Here is a 23,022-nt window from a genome sequence, read left to right on the forward strand (position 1 = left end):
GAAGGCCATGGTGACCAGGAATTTATACATAACATTTCCTTTGTTTAATAAATGTTTAAATTCAAAACATTTTGTTAAACTTACTTCCTTGCTCCTTCCCCCCTCCCCCCATGTATGCAGTATATTTAAAACAAATTTAAAATGCTGTTTTGGTGCATATTTTTATTGTTTGAATTTCAATCCAAATAGAGATTGACTAAAAAGAATTAATTAAAGCTAGTCAAGAAGAAATGCATCATTCACCATCATCTAACATAAAGAAATCTGAATAAATGTATGTTAAGCTATACAATTGCTTAAATAAGTGTGTTTAGATATAGCATATCCTCCTTGTTGGCAAGTACCACCAAATTTAGTGAAGGCTATATTTAGTTGCAAATCAACATGTTTTAATATGTTGATTCTCATTACTTGGTAACTTTCTTCAGATAAATAACTTAAAAAGTTCAAATATAAAACAAGATTAAAATTATTTGAAATCACTTTGATTTAAATCAATCCACTCTGGTTCTTCCCACTGATGCCTAAAATATTCCCTAAAATTCTGGAATTGATTGATTGCCGTGTTCAAAATTCTCAAACAGAAATTCCATAGGCCTTGCTTTGCTCGGCCAAAGACGTATTGCTTCTGAAAACCTGTTAATGTCACAAATTGAATGAATAAATAAATACATTATTTTCAGATTAATAGTGGTTAGTCAATTTTCTGATCTGATGTTAAAGTATAGCAATTTTGCTTGATTTTTTTTTTGCTGACCATTAAATGTGTGATAAGTGTTAGGGGCCAAAGGTAGACTCATAATAAAGTTTCAAAAGAATCAAATATTTACTGTTTGATGCAGCACATGCAATGTTAATTTTTTTTCAGGATTTCCAACAATAGACAAATATTAATTTGTTTCAGTCTTCTCAAGTTTCATACAGAAGCCAAAGCTCATTTGCAAGACTGATTCAAAACCTGCTTATTTCAACATACACCTCTACCCCAATATAACGCGACCTGATATAACACGAATTTGGATATAACGCGGTAAAGCAGTGCTCCGGGGGGGTGGGGCTGCGCACTCCGTCAGATCAAAGCAAGTTCGATATAACGCGGTTTCACCTATAACACGGTAAGATTTTTTTGGCTCCCGAGGACAGCGTTATATCGAGGTAGAGGTGTACTAGAAACTCTTTGGGCCTAATCCAAAGTCCAGTGAAGTGAATGGAAAGACTCCCATTAACTTTAGATCATTTAGGGCCTGATCTAGGCTGTTAATGTTAAATGCTTGGGTCACATGTTAACAATTACTTTGGAAATTTAAGATCTAACAAAATTAATGTAGGAAATTTAAAGTAATGTGATCTATAACCTCTAAAACCGCACCCAGATCAGTGGCTGGAATTTTACACAGAGCTAGGAGAAATTTGTTGGACAAGTAGCTTTCTCACCGAAAATGCAGTTTTAGGTCGACTGAAACTATTAATGAATTTGGCTCAAGTTCAGCAAATAGTTTTGGCTAAAGTTTAAAAAAAAAAAAAAAAAATCCAAAAAAGTCCAAATATCTTTAGACATTTTCAAAATGTAATTTCATTTCAAAACAATGTTTTTTATTTCAACATTTAGCTAGATTTATTTAGAAAAGGGTAAAGCACATCCAAAAACTAAACAAAATTGAAAACATGAATTAGTTTTGGAAAGAACAAAATGTTTTGACCGACCCAAAAAATCATACTTTTTTGAGTGTTTCATTTTGGCAAGAAAGACCAAAAGATTTCCATTTTGGGTTAACCTGAAACAAATACTTTGGGTGTTTTTTGATTTAGTCATCAAGCCAAAAAAATCAATTATTCACTCAGCTCTAATTTTAAGTGCCTTCACATTCAGCTAAGTTTATTTAATGTATTTAAAATATTGTAAGTTATTTTAAGACTTCCTATGTAGCTCTTGCAAGTTACAAGTGCTTTGGAGGATAGGAAGTCACAGAGGTCTCTGAAAGTCATGGATTTCTTGACTTCTGCGACCTCCGTGACAAAATTGTAGCCTTAATGATTAATAGGAAATTTGCCTTAGAAAGATGACTAGGCTTTAGGACTATCAAACTTTGTACAAAGAGAAAAACCGTACCTTTGTGATTATAAAGAGTACCTTCTGAAGGTGAACTACAGTAGAACGTCAGAGTTACAAACACCAGAGTTACGAACTGACCAATCAACCCCACACCTCATTTGGAACTGGAAGTACGCAATCAGGCAGCAGCAGAGAGGAAAAAAAAAGAAAAGCAAATACAGTACAGTACTGTGTTAAATGTAAACTACTAAAAAAAAAAAAGGGGGAAAGCAGCATTTTTCTTCTGCATAGTAAAGTTTCAAAGATGTTATTAAGTCAGTGTTCAGTTGTAAACTTTTGAAAGAACCACCATAGCATTTTGTTCAGTTACAAACATTTCAGAGTTAACAACCTCCATTCCCGAAGTGTTTGTAACTCTGAGGTTCTACTGTACTGCATTTTTTTTTTTTTTAAATATAGGGTCTGCTTTCAGTCCTTGTGCTGCTGCTGCTTCTAGATTTTCAAGTGTAGTACTGTATTGTACAATTAACTACTATTTGCTTCTATACAGAACCTTGTGGGCAGCAGTGGAACTGAAAAGACTCCATGTTAATTTTTGTATGCTGCTTAGAAAAGCTATGAGCATCAGCAGTAGAAAGCAGAAAGGTCATTCAGATATGAGACGGGCTTAAAAATGAGGTTCAAGGAGGATTAGAGTGCTCAGTCCAACAGTCAGAAGACTTGAAACAGCCCTAATTTTTTGGGATTTATTTATAAAATGTATGTGTTTGGAGCCAAACTTGAATTACTAACCTTAAATTAACTAAAGCTTTAAAAATAATAATAATAATTTCCTGAATAAAAAAGTTGAATAATCCCTATAGTACCTCATATTGCACTTTGAATAATGCAGGAAATGCACTAAGTCATCTTATCTGCACCTCTCTTGCAACTAAACTATATTTCACTCCTATTTTTGTCATGCCTCTGTCCATTTCTTACCTACCTAAATTATGTAAAACCACTTGATATCATTATGAGTGTGGCTGTGTACCCTTGTTTTAGATTCATGGATTCCAGAGCCAGAAGGAATTATTGTGATCATCTAGTCTGACCTCCTGTATAATGCAGGCCATAGGACTTAGAAAAACATTCAATCTTGATTTTAAAAGTTGTCCGTGATGGAGAATCCACATGAGGGTTAGTAAGCTGTTCGGATGGTTAATTACTCTGACAAAAATTTATGCCTTATTTCCATTTTGAATTTGTTTGGGTTCAACTTCTAGCCACTTGGATTGTATTGTACCTTTCTCTGCTAGACTGAAGAGCCCATTATTAAATATTTGTTCCCCATGTTCACCCCTTTACCTTCTCTTTGTTAAGCTAAATAGATTCAGCTCCTGGAGTCTGTCACCATAAGGCACTAATCCTTTAATCATTCTCATGGCTTTTCTCTGAACTGTCTCCCATTTATCAACATCTTTCTTGAATTGTGGGCACCAGAACTGCATGATTCCAGCAGCAGTAGCACCTTTGCCAAATACGGAAGTAAAATAACCTCTCTTCTCCTACTTGAGATTGCCCTGTTTATGCATCCTAAAATCTGATTAGCTCTTTTGGACACAGCATTCTAGTTGGATTTCATGTTCAGCTGATTGTCCCCTATGATCCTCAAATCTTTTTCAGAGTCATTGCTTTCCAGGGTGGAGTTCTCAGTCGTGTAAGTATGGCCTACATTCTTTGTTGTATACATTTACATCTAGAGATATTATGACACACATTGTTTGCTTGCGGCCAGGTTACCAAGTGATCCAGGTCACTCTGAATCAGTGATCTGTCATCTTCATTTTTTACTGCTCCCCAAATTATTGTGTCATCTGCAAACTTTCAGTGATTGTTTTCTTCCTCATCACTTAATAAAAATGTTAAATGTTTGATAGCATTTACACTGGAACTTGAACATTATAGGATAACCCAGTATCACATAAGTATTTCTTTAACTGTGACTGAACATAGTCTGCAACAAGTGTGTTTGGGGGAAAACTATTTAACCTAATGCTGAAAGTATATTCAATTTCTTGTTTTGAATGGGGATCAGTCATGTTTTCTGTGTCAGATGTTGAACAGTGTGGGCCCAATCAACAGCTAACCTACCTTCAACAGGGGATAATTATTGGTATTGGGTGTCAAACACTGTACAAAGTCTAGTGTAGGCAGGATCTTTTGATATGTTGTGTGTGTTGAACAAATTAGGGTTAATTTTTCTACTCGGGTAGATTTTTAGGTAGTTATTTCAAAGTCTAATAGATCTCAGTTGTCATTTTCAGACAGACAAGTCAAAGGATGACACCTGGTCCTTCTCATCCTGTATTTTGGGTCAGAGGGGCTTAAACAGAATCTGTTCTTTTTCTTAAGATCATCTGAATTGTATCTCCAACTTCATGTTTATGAAGAAACCACTTGTTTTATCTTTTAGGCAATTGAAAAATTCAATACTGTTTTAAAAACTTGGCACTTAATAGTTCTATTTATTAGTGTCATAGATGCCCCTTTGTTTTGCAAGTTGATTCAGTAAGTATTCATCATTTACTCCTTTTGATTTGTCAGTCTGGGTGTTTTAATAGTGTTCCAAATCACCATTGCTTATAACCATCTTTATTAAATGTGATTGCCTGTATTTTGCATCTTATACTCTGTATAAGGGTGAAATGTTGCGGGGGGCTTACTTTTTAAGAGCAGTAGTGTTTGGGAGATAATTTGCATTACTTGAGTCTAGAACCGCTTGCTCTGTGTGCAGAATAGTATTGCTTTGATCAGCAGAAAATCATGTTTAGCCCTTCGTAAGCTGAGGGGATGTATCTAAACCAGTGGTGCTCAGACCTCAGTGGTTCAGGAGCCAATTTAGCGATCATTACCCAAAAGAGCCACAGTAGTGTGAATTAATTGTTTCATTTACAATAGGGCTATATATTTATATTCAAACAGCATGACAGTGAAAATATTTAGTTTTTTATATATATTCTCACAGCAAAATGACTGACGGAGTATTTTACGATTTTTATCAACTTACAATTGGTTGATAACATAGTAAAATCATCCTGATTGCAGCACATGATATTAAAACACTGATTTAATTATTAACCAAATTGCCACAGGAGACTCATTAAAGAGCCGTTTGTGGCTCCTGAGCCTCAGTCCGAGTATCACTGATCTAAACAGTTATTCAGTGATACTTAGGTGTTTTTGTTTTTGTTTTTTTGTTTTTAAATGGTACTCATTGAATTAAAAAGACTCTGCTCGCTGAAGCTAAAATTACTGTAATTGCTTCTTATAATGCCTTGTTTTTGCCAGTTGAGGGTTCTGTAAGTGTGCTTTCTCTGATGCTTACGCGGTAACACCCAACTATCAAAATTACACGTTATGGTTAATCCATTCCTATGTAAGTTGTAGTGTATAGTGACGTCTTAAGTGTCTAGTCTTAAACCCTGTGACAGTTTTAATGATGGACTTAAACAAAAATGTATTGGTGAACAAACATTATGAATGTCCTCAAAATAAAAAAAGGAGAAAAAGCATAAAGGAATCTGTGTGTTGACTATTTATACTTCTTTAGTCTCTCTTGCAAGTACTCAAATGATACGCAGTTGATATAATTGTTTTTAAGACTGTCTAGTATTGACAAATCTTAAATTTATTCTATAATTATTAAAATTCTTAGTGACTCATAAAGTCAGAACACAGTTAAGATAATGATTAATCTTGTCCTTAAGTAGAATGGGTAGTCTTTGCACCTGTAATTAGTGTGTTGTAATCTTTAAATCGTCTTGCTGTCTAGACTTTTTAACGACGGACAAATTTAGCATGACATTAGATTAGTTTTTAGACATAACCTGGACAGTCTTTTTAAAGTACCATGACAGCTCTTTTATTCCAAATAAGTATCTCTTAAAGATTGTTGCTTCAGCTATGAATAACGCCTGAAATGCTTGACTGATTACTATATAAAATGATGCACATGTTTACATTACAAGTGCATTTTAATTTCCTTGTTTACATCAAATGAGGGCTTTTCAGTTTTTATTGAACTGTGCTACTAAACTGAGTACTTAAAGGAACCTTCAGACAAAGGTAACGATCACTATATTGGAATAAAAGGAATACATCAATTAAATGTGTCTTAACCATAATAATAAAAATGAAAGTAGCTTTCTTGACTGTAGACACATGTAGCTCACTGTTAAATTCCTTCAATGGGGAGACTTTCAAAGTTGTTACAATAAAAATATAAATTGCCTTTTATTAAGTAATTTTGAAAAAGTAATCTATTCTGTAACAAATCTGAAGTGTCTGTTTCCCATTTTATCCAACAGTGAGATGCACTTCCTGTGGCTCAACTTATTTCCTATTATATGATGTCTGTAATATCAACAAAATTTTAGATCCTGGAGAAAGGCAAACAGCATTGATGTAGCGAAAGTGATAATATTTTAAAATCTGATGTCCTTATCTCTTGTGCAAATCCTATATTATTAAAACTGAAAATTTAAAAATACTGTAACACTTTACATAGTACATTGGTTTGTTGTATTCTTAGCATGGACAATGAAAATAGCCATTTTCTAGTGTGTATCACTTTCTGGTTCTTAACACAACACTGCAGAATTGTGTCACTAGACAGACTGCATAGCAATGTATATTCATTTTAAAAAGCCTGGTTCCAAAGAGACTAAAATATGCATATAACATAGAACCATTACTATTTTGTCTTGGGTTTTGTAAAAGTTTTATCTTTACAAAACTTAAATTTTGGGCTAAATTTGACCTGATTGTGCCCCTTTAAAGTAATATGACTCTGTTTACCTTAGGCATGGGAGCCAGTTCATGAGAATACTTTCTCTCTGCCTCTCCAAATTTACGCCAGTGGCTACGATTCTCAATGGGATAAGGATTGGAGGACTTAAACTAGTTTGCTGGGGGCGGCCTCCTCCCTACTGAATTCTTGCAGGGTATGCATGTATCCAAAGAAGAAGGGGTTGAGATGGGGTCTTTACTTCCTGAACTGACAACTGCAGCTTCCAGATGAGTTTCTTCTCCCCACACTGCAAATAACCAGCAGTTGCTTTTGGGGACAAATGATTTCATTTTTTTTTTTTTAAAAAAAAAAAAAAAAAAAAGCATGAAGGGATCAAATTCCACATCTGTTAAATTCTACCCTGCATCATGAACGATTGTGTCAACTGGAGTCAATGTAATACACACAGAGGCAATTGCAGAACAAGGACCAGGTGTGGACACTAGGTTCATAGTACTTGTCTTTATTTGTTGTTCTATAACTGATCACTCCAGCCATCCTCATAAGGAACTTTGAGAAAGGTGAGCTAATAATTGACCTATTTTTTGGTACTTCCTGTAACAATTTTTTTTAAAACAGATCCTTGTGGTACTGTGATATGGTGAGCATAATGGCAAAATATCAAACTGCTAGAGTGACTTGCTGTAAACGAGTGCACTTACTTTAGTTTGCTTACAAGTTGAGGTGGTTTTATTTTATTTTCATAAAGGTTTTGCTTTAACATCGCTGCCCCTTTTGTGCACCCTTCCCCTCCTCCCCCCCCGGGCTGCCAATGGAGGGGCTGGGGTGGTGGGCAAAAGGGACAGCTACCCCAGGGCCTGGTGATTTAAAAGGGCCCGGGGCTCCCAGCTGCTGCTGCAGTGGCCAGAGCCCCAGGCCCTTTAAATAGACACCGGAGCCGCAATCAGTGCGGGACAGGCAGCATGGAAGGGCTGCCTGGGGGAAGCTGACTCCTAGCCCTGCCCCTTCCAGGGGCCCAGAGCCAGGACTCCGTACCAGTAAGTCTTTCATCTTACTTTCACCCCTGCATCCGAGACTGCTATAACATGAAATACATGGCAGAATGTGGGTAAAACAGAGCAGGAGACATACTATTCTCCCCCAAGGAGTTCAGTCAACATGTAATTAACGCATTAGTTTCTTAACTAGCATCAGCATTGAAGCATCTCCTCTGTAATGGTGGCCGAAGCATGAAGGGGCATATGAATGTTTAGCATATCTGTCAGTAAATACCTTGCAATGCCAGCTACAAAAGTGCCATGCGAACCTCTGTTCTCACTTTCAGGTGACATAGTAAATAAGCCAGCAGCGTTATCTCCCGTAAATGTAAACAAACTTGTTTCTCTTAGCGAATGGCTAAACAAGACGTAGGATTGAGTGGACTTGTAGGCTGTAAAGTTTTACATTGTTTTGTTTTTGAATGCAGTGTTATAACAAAAAAAATCTACATTTGTAAGTTGCACTTTCACAATAAAGAGATTGCACTATGGTACTTGTATGAGGTGAATTGAAAAATACTATTTCTTTTGTTTAACTTTTTTACAGTGCACATACCTGTAATAATAGTATAAAGTGAGCACTGTACACTTTGTATTCTGTGTTGCAATAGAAATCAATATATTTGAAAATGTAGAAAAACATCCAAAATATTTAATACATTTAAATTGGTATTCTATCGTTTAACAGTGTGATTAAAACTGTGATTAATCACGATTAATTTGTTTTAGTTAGTCGCGTGAGTTAACTGCAGTTAACTGACAGCCCTAATTTTCAGTCTTATTTATTAATAATCTAAGGGCCTACACCCATTGACTTCAGTGAAGGAGGATCTGGCCCTTTGATAAGTGAGACAAATCCACTCAAGATATTGGACGATAGTTTAGAGAAGGGAGGGGGTCTTGGATTGCTTATTTATTGGTTAATATTATTTGTCACTCTGAAGTGGTTGTCTCAGTTGCTAGTGTGAAATTGCAAAGTTTTACTGTATTATATTAAAGTACAGTAAAACAGCGCTATAAACTTGTGTTGCTGAAGAGAAATGTTGACAGATCACTTGTTGCACTCTGAACGTTTTTGTTTTTTGTAGGACTTGTCAAGTGATTTTAAAAAAGTATCACGATTAATCGCACTGTTAATAATAGAATACCATGTATTTAAATATTTTTGGATGTTTTCTATATTTTCAAATATACTTATTTAAATTACAACATAGAATACAAACTGTACAGTGCTCACTTTATTTTTATTACAAATATTTGCATTGTAAAAAAGATAAAAGAAATAGTATTTCAATTCACCTCATACGAGCACTGTAGTGCAATCTCTTTATCGTGAAAGTTAAACTTTCAAATATAATAACACTGGTCTACAATTTTTGAGAAGTCGTCTGCTTCAGAGAGAAAATGTGCTATTTATTATGTATTTTGATGTGCTGAATTCAAATATGACAATTAAAACAACTGATTGGCTACTGTTTCTAAGATATTTAAGTTTTTACATTTTATGTCTATGTATATTGTGTAGATAGTAGAGTTTTAATCGTAAATTGTAAACCTAGGTCTTTTCATGTGTTTATGGTTGCTTTACATGATAATATTTCACCTGTCCTGTTTATGTAACACTTTAAAAATCAGCAAAAGGGTTATATAAATAAAATTTATTATGAAACAAAAGGCAAAAAACTATTATGTACATAGTTTAGTCCTATTCAGTGTCTACTCGGCGCTTCTTGGCTTGTCTCTTGTATTCATTAACTGGAGCATCTCTTGTCACTGTCCAGCAATAGTCTGCAAGCATTGATGGGCTCCATTTGCCCTGATAGCGTTTCTCCATTGTTGCAATGTCCTGGTGAAATCGCTCGCCGTGCTCGTCGCTCACTGCTCCGCAGTTCGGTGGAAAAAAATCTAGATGAGAGTGCAAAAAATGTATCTTTAGTGACATGTTGCAACCAAGGCTTTTGTATGCCTTGAGGAGGTTTTCCACCAACAACCTGTAGTTGTCTGCCTTGTTGTTTCCGAGAAAATTTATTGCCACTAACTGGAAGGCTTTCCATGCCGTCTTTTCCTTGCCACGCAGTGCATGGTCAAATGCATCATCTCGAAGAAGTTCACGAATCTGAGGACCAACAAAGACACCTTCCTTTATCTTAGCTTCACTTAACCTTGGAAATTTTCCATGGAGGTACTTGAAAGCTGCTTGTGTTTTGTCAATGGCCTTGACAAAGTTCTTCATCAGACCCAGCTTGATGTGTAAGGGTGGTAACAAAATCTTCCTTGATTCAACAAGTGGTGGATGCTGAACACTTTTCCTCCCAGGCTCCAATGACTGTCGGAGTGGCCAATCTTTCTTGATGTAGTGGGAATCTCTTGCACGACTATCCTATTCGCAGAGAAAACAGCAGTACCTTGTGTATCCAGTCTGCAGACCAAGCAAGAGAGCAACAACCTTCAAATCGCCACAGAGCTGCCACTGATGTTGGTCATAGTTTATGCACCTCAAAAGTTGTTTCATGTTGTCACAGGTTTCCTTCATATGGACTGCATGACCAACTGGAATTGATGGCAAAACATTGCCATTCTGCAGTAAAACAGCTTTAAGACTCGTCTTCGATGAATCAATGAACAGTCTCCACTCATCTGGATCGTGAACGATGTTGAGGGCTGCCATCACACCATCGATGTTGTTGCAGGCTACAAGATCACCTTCCATGAAGAAGAATGGGACAAGATCCTTTGGACGGTCACGGAACATGGAAACCCTAACATCACCTGCCAGGAGATTCCACTGCTGTAGTCTGGAGCCCAACAGCTCTGCCTTACTCTTGGGTAGTTCCAAATCCCTGACAAGGTCATTCAGTTCACCTTGTGTTATGAGGTGTGGTTCAGAGGAGGAGGATGGGAGAAAATGTGGGTCCTGTGACATTGATGGTTCAGGACCAGAAGTTTCATCCTCTTCCTCTTCCTCGTCTGACTCAAGTGAGAATGATTCTGGTGCATCAGGAACCGGCAGTCCTTCTCCATGGGTTACTGGGCGTATAGCTGATGGAATGTTTGGATAATGCACAGTCCACTTTTTCTTCTTTGACACACCTTTCCCAACTGGAGGCACCATGCAGAAGTAACAATTGCTGGTATGATCTGTTGGCTCTCTCCAAATCATTGGCACTGCAAAACGCATAGATTTTCCTTTTCCTGTTCAACCACTGGCGAAGATTTGTTGCACAAGTGTTGCAGCATATGTGTGGGGCCCACCTCTTGTCCTGATCTCCAATTTTGCAGCCAAAATAAAGGTGATAGGCTTTCTTAACCATAGTGGTTATTCTGCGCTTTTGTGATGCAAAAGTCACTTAACTTCTGCTATGTTTGTGGTGATCTGCACTGTTCACACAAGTACGAGGCATCTCTGCTCACTTTGGGTAAACAGAAATGTGTCCCTTTGCAAAATCAAACACTGACAAATAAGAGAGCACGACACTGTATGATTTCTAGAGCTGATATAGGGCAATTTGTTCAGCAGAGTGATATAAGCTTCGTTATGATTGCATTATCCATGACTTCTAGGAATAACATGATGCAATTCATATCATGTATGATGCAATACCAGCTTCAGATTGCATCATTCATTGTTTTGCCTAAAAAGCAAGTACTGTCCAAACCCAGTCATAGATTTATTCATAGATCCAGTCAAAGATGTATTTTAGTCATTTCTGGTTTAAATTGAGATCCCTTCCCTTTATAACTCACTCATCCTCCATTCCCAAGTCAAGGGTCGTATATACTGACCCAATAGCATATCTTGAAAACTAGAGCCAATCAACAATTTTAAGCATCATTTTCGTTCTCAGTGACCCAGAATTAGTAAAGTTTGACTACATTTATTTCAGAAGCATTTTGGCTGTAGAGCAGTGTAATTAATTAATTATTATACATTTTGAAAGTTCAACTTTCATGATAGAGATTGCACTACAGTGCTCGTATGAGGTGAATTGAAATACTATTTAACTTCCTTCAGCTGAGTGAGCCCTTGTTTGCAAGGAAGGGTGGATTTTACCTCAGGGCCATGACATGCAGCAGGGGAGGTGAGGCTGGTACAGGGATGCGGAGCTTGCCAGGCCCCTGTTCTCTATGGCAGTGTTTCTCAAACTTTTTGTGCTGGTGATCGCATTTGGACTAAACAAAATATTATGCCCTCCACCCTCCCTCATCTAGAAAAAATTGTACCCCCCCCTCCAGCCCGGCGGGAGGCACGGGCCTCTAGACCAGCAGGTAGTGCTGATGCCTCCCTCTATGGCCAGAGGTATGCAATTAACATGTTAAAATTTTTGTTTTCAGTTAATTGCAGGTGTTAACTGCAATTTAATTGACAGCCATAGTTTTTTGCTTAGAACTGTCTTTTAAAATGGAAAGAATATTTTTTTCTCAAACATATAGGCCTAACAATCACTGAAGATATACACATTAATGATTAGTTTATTTAGGAAAAGCAACATTTAATACTTTTTTTGCAGTCTATTCTAAATAAGATGATCTGTTTTAAAACAAACAAGTGAACTACACTAATTTGCTAAATCCCTTGCTTCAGTGTATTCATATTAGTATAGAAAATACTTCTAGATTGTGGCTTTGCAATAATCCCTCCTTTCTTTATTACAATATAAAGTTGCTGCTGTTTCAGAGATTCAATGCTGATGTGATGAGATTATCACGTTGACACAATCAATATGCTAGAAGTGTGGTAACTTATTTGCATAGCCAGTGGAGCTGCTATTTCCTGTGAAATCTGAAGGTTTGCATATAGTTACTATTATTTTAATTTACTCTCATGCTGAGTTATCCTTTTTGCTAACGCTAATTTGGCACTCCAGCAGGGCGAGTATGGGCACAGAAAAATAGAACACTAACTCTAAAGGTAGAGAGCAAACGAAGTGAAAACAGTCAACAAATTGCCGTGTTGGAAGAATAACCAACATAAAGAAGAATTGTAGTTATAAAAAGTTAAGTATAGCATTTGATTCATGGCGATAAACAGCAAATTGTTGTGTTCAGTATAGATTCTAATAGTATATTAAACATTACTAGCTCGGCATTTAGTAAGGCTTTTTGGACACATGCAATATTGACAAGTTTCAGAGAAAAATTAAACTGTTAAACAACGTGAAGGGGTTTCTGAGAAAACTTGTAAATCTGAAAACGAAACAGATTAGCCAGTTGTTTTGTTTTGCATGCTTTTGTACAAGTTTACTATCCTCTGGTCCTTCCTGCTAGCAGGATATTGCAATTTACAAGAATCCTGGGCTTGACTCTTTCATGGACCAAGATTTGTGTGGACCTCACAAATGCTAGCTCTCAAGAATGGGGCCAGCTGGCAAAGCTGAAGAATAGCATGGTATGCTTATACGTGATGCGAGGAAACATGTTCAGATCAGTGCTTTGTGTCTCCCAGATATAATATTGGGCTTTAATTTATATTGCAGCTCTTTTAGAGCTGATTTAATTTTCACAGTACCAAGGAACATCTAAAATGATCTGAATTCAGGCCTGTAAGTGTCCTGTGATGTGACTATCTTTGAAACACGAGTTGCTTTAACTTGACACCACCCTTAGCTTAGAATTTCTTTGCTTGTCAGAAATTTTAATGTTCATAGCTTTTAAAAAAATATTTAACGTCTATTCAACATATAAGAACTTTAAATTTAGGTTATAGGTATTCATTTGCTATAACTTCCCAAAAATAGACTAATGGCCAGTAAATATAAAAGAAGCTATTATTGGTAATAGACTAGTAGTTACGTAAAGGGATTGGAAAATATGTAATTATTTCAGATTGTAGGAAGTTTGCCAAATTTTTTTTTTTTTTTTGGGAGGACAGTTGTGGAAAAGAATATCACCTGTTACGCAAATGCATTTATACACTTCATACAACAATACAGTGCAGTTACTATTAACCAATTATCAAGTGAGGACACTGTTTTCTAGGGGGTTTGCCACTTGTGTGGAATAATTCGTAACTTATATAGGTTATTGTAAATATAATATCCGTTGTTTGATCTTCCCTTGTTGCTCTGCTTTCCAAGCTGTATTCCCTCTCCTCCAGAAAATGGTTGGGCATAGGTGATGCAGATGAGTGCAGGAGCAACACCTGTGTACATGTATCAAATGACTTGGATCCTGCATTTGATTACAGAGTTGTTTTCTGCATGAAAACAGGGCATTGCTGAAGAATTTTTCAAGCTGTATCATTAAGGCAAACTAATTGTTCTGTTTAATTCTTTTGTGTGAAAAATTAGTTGTTTTTCACTGTAAGTAAACCTCTTCTGAATTTTGTGACCTTACTCTGCAGAGTAGTAGTGGCAGCCATCTTGCTGAAAGTGAAGTCATGGAAGACACCAGTTCTGAAGAAGCCAAATATAAAACCAAGTCAGCTGCTCTCCTATTTTTTTTTGTAAATCTTAATGATTATAATTTTCTGAACACAAGTTTATTTAATATTTAAAGATTTTTTTTGATAAGCTAACTTTAAGCATCAGGGAATGGGTTTAGGCTTCCCTTGGGCTCATGCAAAAGTTCCAAATCTGCTTTAATCTTAATTGTATAAAAAATATGTTTACATATAAAGTCCAAGTATAACGTACAACCATTATAAAAGCAGGATGGTAACTGGCTCAGTCTTGTAGTGAGCTCTTGAATAACAATGCCATCAGACTGCAGCATTTTTTCAGCAAGATGGCTGCCACCAACAGTGGATCAGAAATGGCAATTGTAAAAAGTTCTCGAAATGGAATAGCCATTGATACTTTGTTTTCAGGTCCATTGTAGCGGCACAAACAGCTCCTGCTCCCGTTTTGCTACCGGCGTGCTGAAGCTGCAGGGGAGGGAGGGGGAAGCGGGGGAGGGGGTTTTGCTGCCGGAGCGGCCCCAAGTGAGCGGCTCAATCCGGCGCGGCTGCCCTGTCAGCCGCTTTTGGGTCTTTAAATAGCCGTCCGGGGGGAAATCCCGGACATTTTTAGCTTTTTACAAATTCCCCCCGGACGGCTATTTAAAGACCCAAAAGCCGGACATGTCCGGGGAAACCCGGACGGATGGTAACCCTATGTAAATTAAGACTTTCCCATGAATGTGAATAATTGAAGACTTGAAGAAAATATGCTGTTTGGTGCAGACTGTCAGAGGAGGTCATACTTTGCCTCATTTTTCTTTCTGATTTCTTTATGCCACTTTAATAAGCTTTCCTGTGTACACAAACAATAGGTACATTTGGAATTGTTTCATTGTCCTGGCATTCTCTCTGCAAGAGAGGTGTAAACAAGGTGCAGACAAACATTTCCAGATTGTCTGTTTCAGAAAGCTGACACTGCTTGTTCATTCATATGCATGTTTAATGTCATACACACCATTAGAGCAAGTAACCAGATATTACATTAGGAATAATACACTGCAGAATTTAAGGTGGAACTATTTAAAAAGCCCTCTGAATGCTTGTGCTCCTAGCCCAGTGTATAAAGGGCCAGAGCCACCCTGACCCCCCTCATTCCTTTTCACTGCAGTTATCAGTAGTCAGAGTGTGCGCGCTTGTCACACTTTCCCATTATTCTCTTAGAGAAAAATACTTCTACTCTTTGTGTACATATTTAGTTATTCATTGTGATAGTGGTATTTTTAGGAGTCTTTGTTTTTTATATATATTTTTCTCGGCTTTATGCTCAGGTCTGGGGCATGCCTAAATATCTGGGATTTTAGTGCTGTTCTGGATGTAGTCGTTCTATAAGTCAGCAACCCTCATTATAGTTGTTTAAAGCAGTGGTTCTCAAACTTTTTTCTAGTAAGAAGAAGCCCTCTTCCTCTTCAAAAACCAGGTCCTCAGTGGAGACTCGTAGGAAGAAATCTGGTACCAAGATTAGAGCTCAGCCTGCTCCACATAGGCACTCTGCAGTATTTCATTTGTCCTCTAGCAATATAGTCGTTGACTCTGGCACCTCGTTAGGTACCGTTGAGACCAACTCCATTGCTGGGGACATTCTACATTGACTTTGTCTGTATTACACCTATGCTTTTGGTACCTGTGACACCTGAAGCTTACGCAGTGGTCAGGGACCTTCTTTGCCTCTCAGTCCTGGATTCCCCACTGATACAGGAGGAAGTTCAGTTGCCACCCCGTTTCATAAGCCCTAGTACTGCCTCCTTCTGTGGCACCTGCTTTTTTGGCGCTGTCAGATTCTGGGTGTGTGTGGGAGTGCCATTGGACTCCAGAAGCTCAAAAGTGAAGCAAAGCAGGCGTACGGTACCTTCTGTGGGAAAGCTGCTGATGTTTCTTCTGGTACTGACCACATCTCATCGGTCCAGGTTCCAGTACTGGACCACCTTGCCCTTCAGACTACTCTTCAGAATCAGAAATGGGATCTCGAAGCATAGTATCCCGTCACACAGGATCAAGAGCCTGTTCTCATTCTTCTTCTCATAAGTCAAGATCTCGGTATTGTGATTCTCGTAGAATCATGTCCAGGGACAGGATGTCTTCGGGTTGGGCCCTGGTACCATACCAATTTTAATGATGGCCCTTTGGGAATCCACTGTGTTCCTCCAGACTCCAGATCCTCATTGGCTAGATCGTGTAGCATTTGATCACCATCAAGGCACCATACTCTGCCCAGTGTCAAACTTGGTACTGAGTCAGGTACCTAGTGTCTGATCCTTCTGGTGCAGAGATACAGCAGAAAACAGAACAGACATTACAGTGCAGCCCTTCCATAGTTCCTCCTCCTCACCAGGTGGGGCTACTGTCTGATTCCTGATGATTACAAAACGTACCAGGAACTTGTGATAAAGGTAGCCACATCTCTGGGAATTCAAGTAGAACTGGTCCAGGGCAATTCTCACAAGTTAAAGGACATTTTGTGTACTATAGGACCTGCTAGAGTGGCTTTACCTATTAATGATGTTACCTTGGAGCATACCAGAATCCTTTGGCAAACTCTCCTCTCTCACACCCACTGCCAAAAGGACTGAGAAAAGGTGCAAGTTCCCTCTCAGGGTTGTGGGTACTTTTATTCACACCCAACTGCAGGATCTTTGGTGGTGGCCATGGTTAATATAAATGCAAGACAAGGACACTCTAAATCTACTCCCAAAGACAAAAACACGAAGAAATGGGATTTGTTGGGAGGGAAGGTTTATTCATTATCAGGAGTACAGTTGAAAATTGTTAACTACCAGACTCTTGTTTGCTTGTTATGATTACTCCAATAGGGCCTCGGTGCTAAAATTCCTTGACATGTTGCCAGACCAGGCTGAGAAGGAATACAGAGCACTTATCAGTAAGGCAACATTTTAGTTATGGGTATTTTTAGTAAAAGTCACGGACAGGTCACGGGCAGTAAACAAAAATTCACAGCCTGTGACCTGTTCATGACCTTTTTACTATCTATCCCTGATTAAAACTTGGGGGGGAGGGGACCTTGGGCGGTGTTGTGGGGGGTGCTGCTACGGTGCTCGGGGGTGGGGGAGGGGATTCAGCTCAGGGGGAATGCAGCTCGGGCGGGCACCACCACAGGTGCTTGGGGGTGTGAGTCAGGGGGGCACCACTGCACCCCAATCCCCAGCCCTGAGCCCCTCCACACCCAAACTCCTGCTGCTGGGGGGTAGGGGGACCCAAGACTGCCCCAGCAGCAGGTGGTACACCTGGCCTGGGGTCTCCGAGCGGCTCAGGTGGCCCCACGGCCAGGCATACCAGCCACTGCAGAAGTTACAGAGGTCATGGAAAGTCACGGAATCCGTGACCTCCGTGACAAACACGGGGCCTTACTTATCAGTGAGGGCCGCCTAGTAGCATGATCATCCTTTCAGGCTGCACTGGATGAGATATTTTCAGCTGCTTGATTGATGGTAATGGCAGTCACTATGCATCTTGGCTTCAGCCTGGCATTTCATCTGAAATCCAACAGATTACTGAGGATTTGCCTTTTGAACAGCCGAACCTATCTTAGAGAAGAGAGATGAAGAACTTCATTCTCTAGAAAATTTTCAGGCAACCCTAAGGTCTTTGGCATTTATATTCCAGGCCCACAGAGAAAGCAGTTCCGTCTTCAAAGCCAGGATTGATATCAGTGTTACCCTGTTAGCCCCATCAATTGAGAAAAGGCCATAAGACTCATGGAAGGAGACCACCTTCTCCTCTTCTGCTAACTCCAAACAGACAGCTTAGATGCTACAGACTATCAACTCCTTGGTTAAGGCCAGCGAACACCTCATTTTGACTTCTCGTACCTTTTGGCAGTAGGTTGTCCCAATTCCTAAGTAAGTGCTTAGATCCACATTACATCCAATCAGTGGGTTCTAAGCTTGGTGGAACTGGGATATTCTCTGCAGTTCACTTCTATCCCTCCTTCACATTCTTCTCCCATCCCTTTTCAGGGACTCCTGAGACTGTACTAATTCAAGATGTTCAGTCACTGTTACAGTTAGGGTCCATAGAGGAAGTGTTGTCTCATCATCAGGGGAAAGGATTCTATTCCTATTTTGGTTTAGAAAATAAGTCCAAGGAAGGCCTCAGACCTATTTTAGACCTACAGAAGCTCAACAAGTACATAAACTAAGTTTTTCATATGGTTACCCTAGCACGTATTATCCTATCTGTAGACTACGATTGCTTCGTTGTCCTTGATTTAAAGGGTGCTTGCTTCCATGTGGTCATTCAGTAGAGTCTCAGTAGATTCTTACAGTTAGTTGTAGGAGACATTCATTATAAGTTTACACACCTCCTCTTTGGTCTTCAGTCCCTTGAGTTTTCACAAAGAGGATGGCAGTGGTTGCAGCACATCTCTGAAGGATAGGGGTCCAGGTGTACACATATCTGGATGAGTGCCTGGTTTGAGATTGGTACAGACAACAAGTACTAGTGGCCACTGAGAAGATTCAGTTCAGCAGTTCCAAATGAAAGAGGATCAACCAGGAGAAACCTGTTCTACCTGTACAGAGAATCAGATTCAAAGGAAAAAGCAACAGAGTCCTATGGCATCTTATAGACTAATAGACGTATTGGAGCATAAGCTTTCGTGGGTGAATGTGTCTGACGAAGTGGGTATTCACCCATGAAAGCTTATGCTCCAATACGTCTGTTAGTCTATAAGGTGCCATAGGACTTAGTCTGGATCTGTAAAAAGCGACAAACACGGCTACCCCTCAGATTCAGAGGAGTAGTTCTCAATTTGACCTGAGTGGGACAGTATTTATCTCAGGCCAGACTTCAGGAGATATTGGACCCAGGCGAAGACTTAAAGGCATATGACAGTGAGCAATGGTCTGAAGCTTGTAGGTCACTTGCAGCTTGTACATATGTGAATCATCGTGCCAGACTTCACCTCAGAATCATGCAGAAATGGTTGAAATCTGTCTGCTGTCCCTCTTGTTATCTGCTGGAGAAGCTGACTCGTACCAAGAAGTGTCTTGATGTCCCTGGACTGGTGGATGGACCCTGCCAGTGTATGCAGTGGGGTTCCTTTTGCCCAAATTGTGCCCTTCGTTACCCTAGTTGTGTGCGATTCATTTCTTGGTTGGGGAGCTCATGTAGAGCTCGGGGTCTCTGGTCAGTGTAGGATTCCTGCACACCAGTATTTTCGGAGCTTTGAGCTGTTCACCTGGCCTGTAAAGTTTCTTCCCCACATCAAAGTTTGTTCATTACAGGTGCCCACAGACAACACTATTGCAGTGTTTTATCTAAACAAGCAGGGAAGAACTTGGTCAGACTCCCCTTCCCAAGAAGGAAAGAGCCTCCAGTCTTCCTACATCAGGAATGAGATAATGCTCAAAGCATCTTGCTTTCCTAGGTCTCAGAACTATCTAGCATACTGTTTTTCTGCAGATCATTCAGCAGAGACCATAAGTCATCCCTCAGCCTGACAGAAGAGGAAGTGTCATCAGTTCTGTTCAAGAATAGGTCACAACCTTACACACATACAAAATGGGAAATGACTGCCTAGGAAGGAGTATTGCGGAAAGGGATCTGGGGGTCATAGTGGATCACAAGCTAAATATGAGTCAACAGTGTAACACTGTTGCAAAAAAAGCAAACATCATTCTGGGATGTATTAGGATATTATAAGCAAGACATGAGAAGTAATTCTTCTGCTCTACTCCACACTGATTAGGCCTCAACTGGAGTATTGTGTTCAGTTCTGGGTGCCACATTTCAGGAAAGATATGGACAAATTGTGGAGAGCTCAGAAAAGAGCAACAAAAATGATTAAAGGTCTAGAAAACATGACCTATGAGGGAAGATTGAAAAAATTAGGGTTTTTTAGTCTGGAGAAGAGAAGACTGAGAGGGGACATGACAGTTTTCAAGTATATAAAAGGTGGTTAGGAGGAGGGAGAAAAATTGTTGTTCTTAACCTCTGAGGGTAGGACAAGAAGCAATGGGCTTAAATTGCAGCCAGAGAGGTTTAGGTTGGACATTAGGAAAAACTTCCTAACTGTCAGGGTGGTTAAGCACTAGAATAAATTGCCTAGGGAGGCTGTGGAATCTCCATCATTGGGGATTTTTAAGAGCAGTTTGGACAAACACCTGTCAGGGATGGTCTGGATAATACTTACTCCTGCCTTGAGTGCAGGGGACTGGACTAGATAACCTCTCGAGGTCCCTTCCAGTTCTGAGAGTCTGAGTCTAACCCAGGTGGGCTACTATTCTGGAAGGGGAAACTTCTATATGCTTCCCTCCCCCATCCCTATGGTGCTGAGAGTTTAGCAAGTTTAGACAGGATCGTGCCATAATTTTTATAGTGCCATCCTGGCCTTGTCAGGATTGGTTCTCAGATCTGTTGAGCCTTTCAATTCAGGATCCTGTAATGCTCCCTCAGGTCTTGGATGAAGTTTTGCAGGACCACGGCGATTCCAGCCCTCTCAGATTGCACAGGACTGCATAGATGCTCTGTGGTTAATTCCCCATTAAGCTGTCTGTTCGAGCTGGAAATCTGCTATACCTACCCCAGGAAATGGCTGATGGAAGAGATTCCTAGTGTGGTTCCAGCAGAAAGATACCTCTCCTTCCCGGGCTCCCATTCAGTTTATACTGGATTACCTCCTTCACCTAAAAGACCAAGGACTTTGCAAGTTCACTGAGAGTTCATCTGGCAAATATCTTCACATTGCTTCCACGTGTGGAGGGAAGATTTGATTTTTTCCAACCATGTGACTGTTAGGTTCCTGAAAGGTTTGGATGGGTTCTTCCCACCTATTTGAGACACCACACCATCCTGGGATCTGAGTTTGGTGGTTTTGATTTTAATGGAGCCCATTTTTGAACCATTCTCTCAATGAAGGCAACATTCCTGGTAGCTATCACTTTAGTTGGGAGGGTAGTAGAACTTCAGGCTTTGATGGGTGACCCTCTTTTACATGGTGTCTTATAGAGATAGTTTGTGTGCATTGACACCCCATATTGCTTACCAAAGTGGCATAGATTTTTTTTTTTTAATCTCAATCAGACTGTATATTTACCAATCTCTTTTCTAAAGCCTCATTCTCAGAGCTGAGAAAAATGTCATACTTCAGATGTTCTCAGGGTGCTAGCCTTTTTCCTGCATGGGACTAAAGAGTTGAACATCTCTCTGCAATTTTGTCTCTTTTGCTGACAGGATGAAGGGCAACCTGTCACTTTGCAGAGGATTTCTTTCTGGATCGCCTTCTGTATTTGTCTATGCTATGATATCGTAATGTTCCACTGCCTCAAAGAGTTTTAGCACACACTGCAATATCACAAGCAGCATTGGCTGCTGCTTTTTTTTTTTTTTTTTAAGGTTGTGACAGTTGCAAGGCTATGACTTGGTCGGTTCATACCTTCACCATCATTATGCTCTCTCCCAGGCCTTAAGAGACTATGCTAGATTTGGGAAAGTGGTATTGCAGTCCTTGTTTAGGTAGGCTCCGATACCCTTCTCCATCTGGAACTGCTTATGAGTCGCCTGAAGTGGAATGGGTGAGTGCAAGCACTCGAAGGAAAAAATGGTTGCATACCTGTTGTTTTTTGAGATGTGTGGTGCATGTTCCTTCCATGACCCACCCTCCTTCCCCTCTTCATCGGAGTCACAGCTAATACTGGTCTCCAGTGTGAAGGGACTTGGGGGTTGCTCTGCCCCTTTATGCTGTTGGCTAGCAACATGAGTGTGCAGGGGGCACAGTGCTGCTGTGATGGGTTTCGTTATGCGAAAAAGTTCGCCGCTTCAGTTGACTGGCACGTGTACATACCTAAAGTGGAACTAATATGTGCATCACCTCTCAAAGGACAATTACCGAAGAGGTATGTCACCGTTTTATTGCAGTCAGAAGCTGGTCAGGGAGGGGCACCGTGCTAGAGCCACGGAGTGGTAACCGCTTTTAAGTGCTAACAAACTTTACCTTCAAACTGTACTAGATTGACTGACTGTCTGGGCAGTCATTTATGAATAACTATAATCAATTCAAACAGTTTTTGATCTGTTACTCTATGGCTGATAACTGCAGCACAGAAATGTTTTGCAGGTGTTTCAGTGAGAAATATAGCACCTGCATAATTTTGGCTTCTAGATATAGAAGAGACATAACTAACATTGTGATACCCTTTGAGTCTTCATGGATGTGAGGTGCCTTTGAGTCAAAAGCCAACGTGTACAGTAGAACTTAAAAACACCTCGGGAATGGAGGTCGATTGTAACTCTGAACACAATGTTGTGGTGGTTCTTTCAAAAGTTTACAACATAATGCAGTTTTGAAACTTACTATGCAGAAGAAAAATGCTGCTTTTAACCCTCTTAATTGAAATGAAACAAGCAGAGAAAGTTTCCTTGCCTTGTCAATTTTTTTAAACTCCCCCTCCCCTTTTTTGTGGTTTATGCTTAACACAGTTCTGTACTGTACAGTATTTGCTTTTTTGTCTCTGCTGCCTGATTGCGTACTTTCAGTTCCAAATCAGGTGTGCGGTTGACAGGTCAGTTCGTAACTCTGAGGTTCTACCGTAACTTTTTTCCCATCAGCTGCACAGGAAAATAGCAGTATCATGGAAATATGAAAACTAACAATTGAACTGACATACTGAGTTTGTATTGAGGAGGATATACTCTTGAAAATAGTGCATAACTTGCAATTCATCAGGGAAAACCAACTTTGTAATACAGG

At 39.5% G+C, this 23,022-nt stretch overlaps 1 protein-coding gene across 2 annotated transcripts in view; it reads left to right on the plus strand.

Moving 5' to 3' along the window:
• ZRANB1 (zinc finger RANBP2-type containing 1) overlaps positions 1-23,022 on the plus strand; it is a 75,082-nt gene that overhangs the window by 7,649 nt on the left and 44,411 nt on the right. The gene's annotated exons all lie outside the window — the stretch shown is intronic.

The sequence above is a fragment of the Terrapene carolina genome, unplaced genomic scaffold, assembly GCF_002925995.2.
Source record: "Terrapene carolina triunguis isolate 2854851 unplaced genomic scaffold, T_m_triunguis-2.0 Scaffold95, whole genome shotgun sequence".
NCBI lineage: Eukaryota > Metazoa > Chordata > Testudines > Emydidae > Terrapene > Terrapene triunguis.